We start from the raw sequence: 8,727 nt of genomic DNA on the forward strand, positions 1-8,727 counted from the left end.
TGTCATGATCCCAGGGTCCTGGGTTCGAGCCCCGAATCAGGCTCTCTGCTCAGCGGTGAACCTGATTCCCTCTCTCTCGCTGCCTGCCTGTCTATTTGTGATCTCTCTCTCTCTCTCTCTCTCTCTCGGGATAGATAAATAAATAAATAAAATCTTCAAAAAATAAATAAAAGGACTTTTGAATCTGAAACTTACAAAGCATAATTCTGACAATTATACATTTAAAAACTTCTTCTAAATTCTGGATTTTCCTGAGATGTCAAAACTTGCTTGGAATGCCTGGGTGGCTCATTGGGTTAAATGTCCAACTCATGATTCCAGCCGGGGTCATGGTCTCGGGGTTGCGGGACAGAGCCCCACCTTGAGCTCTGGGTCAGGCGTGGAACTTGGTTAAGATTTTCTCCCATTCCTCCTCACATCACCTCTTTCCCTCTCTAAACAAACAAGCAAATAAAAAACCAAGGAAACAACTTGCTTCATTTGCTTCTTTATATGTAAACTCAATAAATTAGAAACCTTCATACTGAAAAAAAAAAGTCCTATGTAATTGGTTTAGACAAAAACCCCACTTTTGAAATACAGAGAGAGCAGTTACATTTCATCTTCACTTAAAAACTAGGCTTATGGTTAACTACATAAATTACTTGAGTCTTTGCTTCCTAATCTATAAAACAGAGCCCGTAGAAACCATCCCACAGAGTTACTATAAGTTTAAAATCTAGGGACGCCTGCATGGCTCAGTCGGTTAAGCCTCTGCCTTCAGCTCAGGTCATGATCCCAGGGTCCTGGGATCGAGTCCCACATCGGGCTCTCTGCTCAGTGCGGAGCCTGCTCTCACTCTGCCTGCCTCTCTGCCTGCTTGTGATCTCTCTGTCAAATAAATAAATAAATAAATATCTTTAAAATTAAAAAAAATAAAATTTATTAAATTCTAGGGGCGCCTGGGTGGCTCTGTCGTTAACCATCTGCCTTCGGCTTGGGTCATGGTCCCGGACTCCTGGGACCAAGACCCGCATGGGGCTCCCTACTCAGTGGGAAGCCTGCTTTTCCCTCTCCCACTCCCCCTGCTTGTGTTCCCTCTCTCGCTCTGTCTCTCTCTGTCAAATAAATTAATGAAATCTTAAAAAAAAATTATTAAATTCTATGGACTTCATATTTAAATTTGCACATTTGTAACATATATATATATATGTATCTGTATCTATATCTACATATATTTACAATACTTAAATGTCTTCCACTCACAGCCTTGGAATATATTTTGTAATGTGATTTAACTGGATTATATTTTTTTATCTTTCATTGATGCAACAAATACTTTGATATCATGCTACATCAACGAAGCTGTCTCATTGAGCACACACAGGTGCATCCATTTACCTTTAATGTTCCAGGCACTGTTCTAGACGCCTGAGACACACCAACAAGGAAAGAAAGTAAATCTGGGGGTGCCTGGGTGGCTCAGTGGGTTAAAACCCCTGCTTTCGGCTCAGGTCATGATCCCAGGGTACTGGGATCGAGCCCCACATCGGGCTCTCTGCTCAGCGGGGAGCCTGCTTCCCCCTCTCTGTCTGCCTGCCTCTCTGCCTACTTGTGATCTCTGTCAGATAAATAAATAAAATCTTAAAAAAAAAAAAAGTAAATCTGTTATTTCACAGAGCTGACGTGCTCATGAGGAAACGGTCCATAGATAATAAATATGCAAAGGAATGACATCACATGGTAGAAAGCATTCGGTGGCCCAGGAAACAAAACTAGAGGGGTCCAGCCTGCGTGCGATCCTCCCTCCTGACTGGGCAGTGAGGACATCAAACTCCAGCATCAGATGCGGCCCCTTCACCGGCGCCCACCACGCCTAAGCCGCTAACCTGAAACAGAACCTACTGGTTCTGAGTTCCTGGCTGAACCACAAAGGCACACCTGGGTGGCTCCGTGGGTTGAGCATCTGCCTTTGGCTCATGGCACGGTCCCAGGGTCCTAGGCTCCCTCTACGGCCTGAAGCCTGCTTCTCCCTCTCCCTCTGCTGCTCCCCTGCTTGTGCTCTCTCTCTCTCTGACAAATAAATAAAATCTTTAAAAAACAAAACAACAACAACAAAGCCATGGCAAATCCAAGGCTCTGGGGATCCTAAGAGTTTCATGACTTAGTCTTTGTCATGGACCTAATGTTTGTGTTCTCCTCATTCACACACTGACACCTACCCCTCAAGGTGATGGTCTTAGGAGGTGGGGTCTTTAGGAGGTGATGAGGTTGTGGGGGGGGAGCCCCCGTGAATGCATTAGTGCCCTTATCAGAGAGACCCCAGGGAGCCCCCTCTCCCCTTCTCCCCACGTGAGGACAGAGTGAGAAGACACCTGGTCCATACCAGGACAGAGGTTCTCATCAGACACTGAGTCTCCTGAGTCCTTCATCGTGGACTTCCAGCCTCCAGAGCTGTAGACCCCAAAGTTCGTAAGACCCCGGTCTAAACAGCCCAAGACTGTTCACCAGCCTAAACAGACGATATATAAATACCCAGTGATAACTGAAATCTGTGTATTGTATCCCAAAGACTGACCCAAAGACAATTAAAATCTAACTGGGTGGTCGCAGTCACGTACGTGGATTTGTTTGCTCAGATACGCCGTGGGCTCCTTGAAGTCAGGCCCTCAGCCTTCCGTGTGGCTCAGACTCTCGCTAACGCGGCTCCGGGCCCCGTGATGGGGGAATTCACACACACTGCGCCATTCCCCAGGGGAAGACTTGCAGCTGCCCAGCCGCCTGCGGAGGGGAGGCCTCGTTCGAAGGCCTGACTCGTGCTGCCCGCCCCAGCTCACGGCAGGCGGCACAGGGACTCTGCTGCAGCAGGTCACCTTCGGAGATGGCCTCCGCTCACCACCGCTGGCTTCATGTCTGTCTGGGGCTTTCCCGGAGCCACTGAGGGACACCCCAGTTAAGCTTGAAGTTCCCCCTGACATCAGCGTAAGCCGTGCTCCTGGAGGAAAGCCCTCCAAGAAGGAGCAGAGCACTTGCTTGCAAAGGCTCGGCGCCTCTCCTGGGCTCACTCCTCAGGCTGCGCGCTCAGCCTCCTGCGTGTGTCTCCGAGGAAGCTGCCTGTGGAGCCCCAGTTCCTTGCTCACTGTGCAAAAATAGACCGGCGTCCTACGGCTCGGGCGTTCACTTCCACAGTCTGCCTGTTCTTTTCTGGGGCTATAAATTGGGATCTTTTCAGTCATGTTAAGAGGCACCTAATTTCGTAATTCATTCCACGCAGACTTTTCTACCTTTAACGAATCTGGCCTTATTGAAAGCAAAAGCCAGTTTCACCGTGATGGAGCTCATAGTGTTTTGTGAAAACATGACCCCTTTGTCGGAGAAGATCAAAGTCATTATTTTCCAACAACCGGCAAAGCAGGTGGGTGGTGAGTGTTACTCTTGGTAGCAGGTGGCGAGGCGGGGCAGGGCACGGATGAAGGTCACTCACACGCTCCACTCTGACTCCTGGATCCTTCTCTTTTCTCTTTTCTCTCCGAATCGCTCCCGGCCCTCCTTCCTCTTGCTCGGCTATACGCACAACGGGACAGTACAACGAACGAGTGTGTACTTCTGCGGCAGCCACAGAGGGCCTGATGCGTCCACCAGAAACAGACGCTACGGATCTCAGGTTCCCTCCACCTTCACCGGGTGCTTCATTCAAGCTCGGCAAGCGACGACCTTGACGCAGCTGATTGTCGGCTCGCGGGCTCGGTGCTCCGGCGGCCATAACAAAACACCGTAGATGGGGGCTTGCACAGTCGGCATTTCCTGCTCGCGGTTCTGGAGAGGGGCAGCCCAAGGTCTAGGTGCCTACAGGGGCGGCTTCTGGCCAGCAATCCCTTATGGCTTGAGATGGCTGCCTTCTCCGCGTGTCTCTTCTGACAAGGGCACGAGTCCCATCCCGAGGACCTCAGGTAATTCTAGTGCGCTCCCACGGGTCTCATCTCCAAACACCACCCCACTGGGGCATGCAAGCTTCAACCCTTGAACTTTGACAGAGACACGAATCAGTGCACAGCACGCATCTTCCTACTTTAGAAGGAAAATGCGGGATTGGGTTCATTTTAGTTCACAGCGCCGCTCCTGGGCTCCTCTGGCCCTGGGGGGGACACCTGCTCTTGCGACAGCGCGGCCCCCAGCTCCAACCTCGCCCGCACCCCACCGCTGCGGCTGCCAGGGCCCCCCCTCCTCTCACTGCTCCACGGGCAGCTGTGACTGCGATGACCTGCGTCTCCCTGCGGCCGACTCACCTGAGAGCCAGACTTCAGAGTCTCGCCTCTGCCCGCCCCTGCCCACGCTCTGGCCACGAGTCCCCGTCCTCCCCGCGGTGGCAGCGGCCGCGCGGCTGTTTCCTTTCCTCTCGACAGCACGAGGACATTTCCCGCTCCGTCTCCTGTCTGCTTCCCGCGTCTCTTCGCCGTCCTCCCCATCTGAGCCGGTAGGTGGCATCGCCCTGAGAGCACACTCGTGGCCCATTTCATCGTGTCCATCTGAAATGCCTCATTTCTGGACGGGCCCAGCGGTCCCCTTTGGAACCCGGACTCACAGCGGCCGGTTGGAGCTGGAGAAAAGAGCCAAGGCCGCCGATCGGCTCGCGGCTGTCGGCCCCGGGGGGGCCCCTCCTGGTAACCTCTTTACACGTTCCCCTGCTCCGGGAAAATGTAAGCCGGGGTGTGGACGTTCCCGTCACCCGGCCCCCTCTCCGTGGGCCAGCCTTCATAGTCAACCCCCTATTCTATCCCCTACTCATCACGGAAACCCGTGTAAAACTTGTGGTCTCTGTTCACGCTGGCAGAACTCTCCAGGCCTCGTCGGACCTCAGGTGATGTGGGGAAGGCAGAGCCCGTCAGACGGAAAGTCAGCCTCCTCCCCACCGAATCCCACACACCAACGATGGCGCTTTCCCTCACTTGATACCGCTTGCCCTCTTCCTAGATCGTTAACTCCTCCTGCTTTCGTGAGGATGCTCCGTCTCTCCCACTCGGCAACAAATGAAATCTCTCCTGCGCTCCCTAAAACCGGCCTCACCCCCGAGCGCATTCACAGCCTCTCACACTGTTGCTTCTGCGTCTTCTCATCATCCTGTCACATGTCTGTGTGTTGCAACCTCACCGCTGTCCTGACCACAGCCCTCGACAGCTCCCACCGAGCCCGACCCCGAAGACCTCTGAACCCGCAAGCCACCACCCCATCTCCCGTGTCTAAGCATGGCGCCTGGTGCCTGATGCCCGGTCGGGGTTCCATAAATGTTAGCTGAGTGAATGCACACAGCTCTCTGTGTGGTCCAGGCGTCAAGAACCGTACAGCTTTACATCATTTCAATTATTTCCCTTTAGAAAACTCAACACACACAAAACAGACTATCATATCAAAAAATGGGCAGAAGATATGAACAGAGACTTCTCCAATGAAGACACACAAATGGCTATCAGACACATGAAAAAATGTTCATCATCACTAGCCATCAGGGAGATTCAAATTAAAACCACACTGAGATACCACCTTACACCAGATAGAATGGCCAAAATTAACAAAACAGGAAACAACTTGTGTTGGAGGGGATGTGGAGAAAGGGGAACCCTCTTACACTGTTGGTGGGAATGTGAGTTGGTGCAGCCACTTTGGAGAACAGTGTGGAGATTCCTCAAGAAATTAAAAATAGAACTTCCCTATGACCCTGCCATTGCACTCCTGGGTATTTACCCCAAAGATACAGATGTCGTGAAAAGAAGGGCCGTCTGTACCCCAATGTTTATAGCAGCAATGGCCACGGTTACCAAACTGTGGAAAGAACCAAGATGCCCTTCAACGGACGAATGGATAAGGAAGATGTGGTCCATATACACTATGGAGTATGATGCCTCCATCAGAAAGGACGAATACCCAACTTTTGTAGCAACATGGACGGGACTGGAAGGATTATGCTGAGTGAAATAAGTCAAGCAGAGAGAGCCAATTATCATATGGTTTCACTTATTTGTGGAGCATAACAAATAGCATGGAGGACATGGGGAGATGGAGAGGAGAAGGCAGTTGGGGGAAATTGGAAGGGGAGGTGAACCATGAGAGACTATGGACTCTGAAAAACAATCTGAGGGTTTTGAAGGGGCGGGGGTGGGAGGTCTGGGTACCAGGTGGTGGGTATTACAGAGGGCACGGATTGCATGGAGCACTGGGTATGGTGCAAAAATAATGAATACTGTTATGCCGAAAATAAATAAATTTAATTTAAAAAAAAAGAAAAGAAAAGAAAAGTTGGGTTGCCGTGTCTGCTCTCTCCCCCAACAGACGCCGGCGGGCTCTCTTGCGTGTTGCTCTCCCATTAGATACTGAAACGTAAAATGAGCAAAAGCAGCCCCTGTTCACAGGAACACCTGATGGGGGAGAGAAGCATGCTGGAAGATTGTATAAAACATTGTGTTCAAATATGTAACTGGGGTTGGCTGGGGGGCTCAGTGGGTTAAGCCTCTGCCTTCAGCTCAGGTCGTGATCTCAGGGTCCTGGGATGGAGCCCCGCGTCGGGCTCTCTGCTCTGCGAGGGGAGCCGGCTTCTCCTTCTGTCTGCTGCTTCCCCTGTTTTTCCATGTGCGCGTTCTCTCTCTCTCTCACACATAGATAAATAAAAATCTTTGAAAATAAACAAATATGTAACTGATACATACTTCTGGAGTATCGTCACCCTTCACGATGCCAGTGGGTACATAGAGAGGATATAGTGGCAGGAGGAATTTCTAAAATGAGGAATTTCTAAGATACTGAGTTTCTGGGAGAGTTATTCTGCCTCTTGTAAAAGGACAGAGACCTGGTCATAGTTCAGATTCCGTAAGAGGGTAGAGACCCTCTGGATCCCACAGACCCAGACCAGGCCAAGCCTTGTGTGTCCTGACCTATTCAAAGACATTGTGACATATTTTTATTTATTCTTGAAATTGAACATGACAAACGGGAAATTTCCACATTTGCCACCGAAAATTGTTACCTGTGCCACAAAGCATGATGGCCTGGTTGTCTACACTTCAAACTTTCTACACGGCCATTTTTCTCTGATGATCTCCAATAATGAAGTTGTACCATATTCTATAGTGATTTTTAAAAAAAAATTTAAAAAAAAAAAGTAGTGTCAAAATAAGAAAACTTGCTTGTCAAGGACGCCAGCATTTATGACGACCGGGTTTGGCAACTGGTACACAGCTCAGAATATGTGGATTTAGCAATTCAATGATGTCAAAATAAGCCATTGTGATCACAAACTATTTTCCGACACTTCAGATTTTCTCTTTTTACTTTCTTTTTTACTCGTTTACTTGGAACGGAATTTCAGTCTTTGTGCCTAGTTGTACAATGGGTCATGGCATCAAAATTTCACAAGGGGCACAAGAGTTATAACAATCTCCCAAGAAATTATCAGCTTATTGTTTTAGAGAGGTGGAGGGGCAGAAGGAGAGGCAGACTCCCAGCCAGTCTCCACACTGAGCACGCACGGAGCCTGCTGCGGGGCTCGATCCCATGACCATAAGATCATGACCTGAGCCAAAGTCAAGAGTCGAATGCTTCACCGAATGAGCCACCCAGGCACCACAGAGCTTATCTTGATTTAAAAAAGAAGAAGGAGGAGGAGGAAGAGGAGAAAGATGTAACTCTTATCCAGGAAAAGGTACCACGGAGTCAGATAACGCCAGGGCACCATCACCATACACGGTCTAAGAATCAGGTTTTGCCATTTGTTTCTGCAACTCTGGGTTGTTCCAGGATAAGAAACCATGTACGCATGGACCTTCCTTATTCCAGAGTAAGATGTATGACGGACGGCAAGTTGCTGATCCTTTTTCAGACTTGTCGTTCCCACTGGAGTGGGTAGCACAGACTGAGTTGAAGCTGCACCCGTCGCCAGAATTCAGGCACGTCTGTGGAGCAGCCCACCCCAAAGCCCAGTGAAATGAAAGGGCTGTGGGGACTTGCAGGAGAGAACTCATCCCATTGCCAAGGGGGCACAGAACAAATGGCTTGTGGGAGGGTCCAAACCTCCTGTTATTCATAAGGCAGGAGCAGAACCTCAGCCAGGTTTACACTTTACCCAGTGCCCCTGTGTGAGGGTATAGGCTGAGCAGAAACTTAAAAGGATGTTTCCATAAAACTCTTAACATCCAAATCTATCCAGAGCTCCTTAGCCTTTAGATACTAATGAGGGTAATGGAATGGAATAATCAGACTTTACTGGTTTGATCTAAGCTTCCAGCCTACTACAAGTTACTTCTAGAAGTCCCTGGGGTGTGCACCTAAACTCACAGACTTTGCAATCATTTCTCCCCCCAAGATTTTCTCTGATGACCGCTGCTGGAGGAATTGCTAGAGGAGCCTGCCCTGTCCTGCCCAGGCTCCTGGTCCAGATGCTGGTTAGTGCCGCCATTGTGGTCTATGCCAAAACATTCCTCCTAGATGCCCCATAACAGTGCCTGCCCTTAAGGTTCTATACTCTGCAGGCTATACAGTGTTCTCTTCAAAAGAGGAAGTCATGCTCTTCACCCTCTTTCTTTCTCCATGGGCTCCCATACAAATGATTTAACTCTTGTTGTGTCCTCTCTCTGCACAGGGGATGGACCAGAGTCTATAAGACAAAGTAAGAAATCGCATCATGCAAACATCCTCATTCTAATGGCTCCGTGGATGCCCAGACATAAACTTCTGGCCAAGTCGTTCACTCCAAGCAATTAA

Source organism: Mustela putorius, unplaced genomic scaffold, assembly GCF_011764305.1.
Source record: "Mustela putorius furo isolate JIRA1106 unplaced genomic scaffold, ASM1176430v1.1 tig00004033_pilon_pilon_pilon, whole genome shotgun sequence".
Taxonomy (NCBI): Eukaryota; Metazoa; Chordata; class Mammalia; order Carnivora; family Mustelidae; genus Mustela; species Mustela putorius.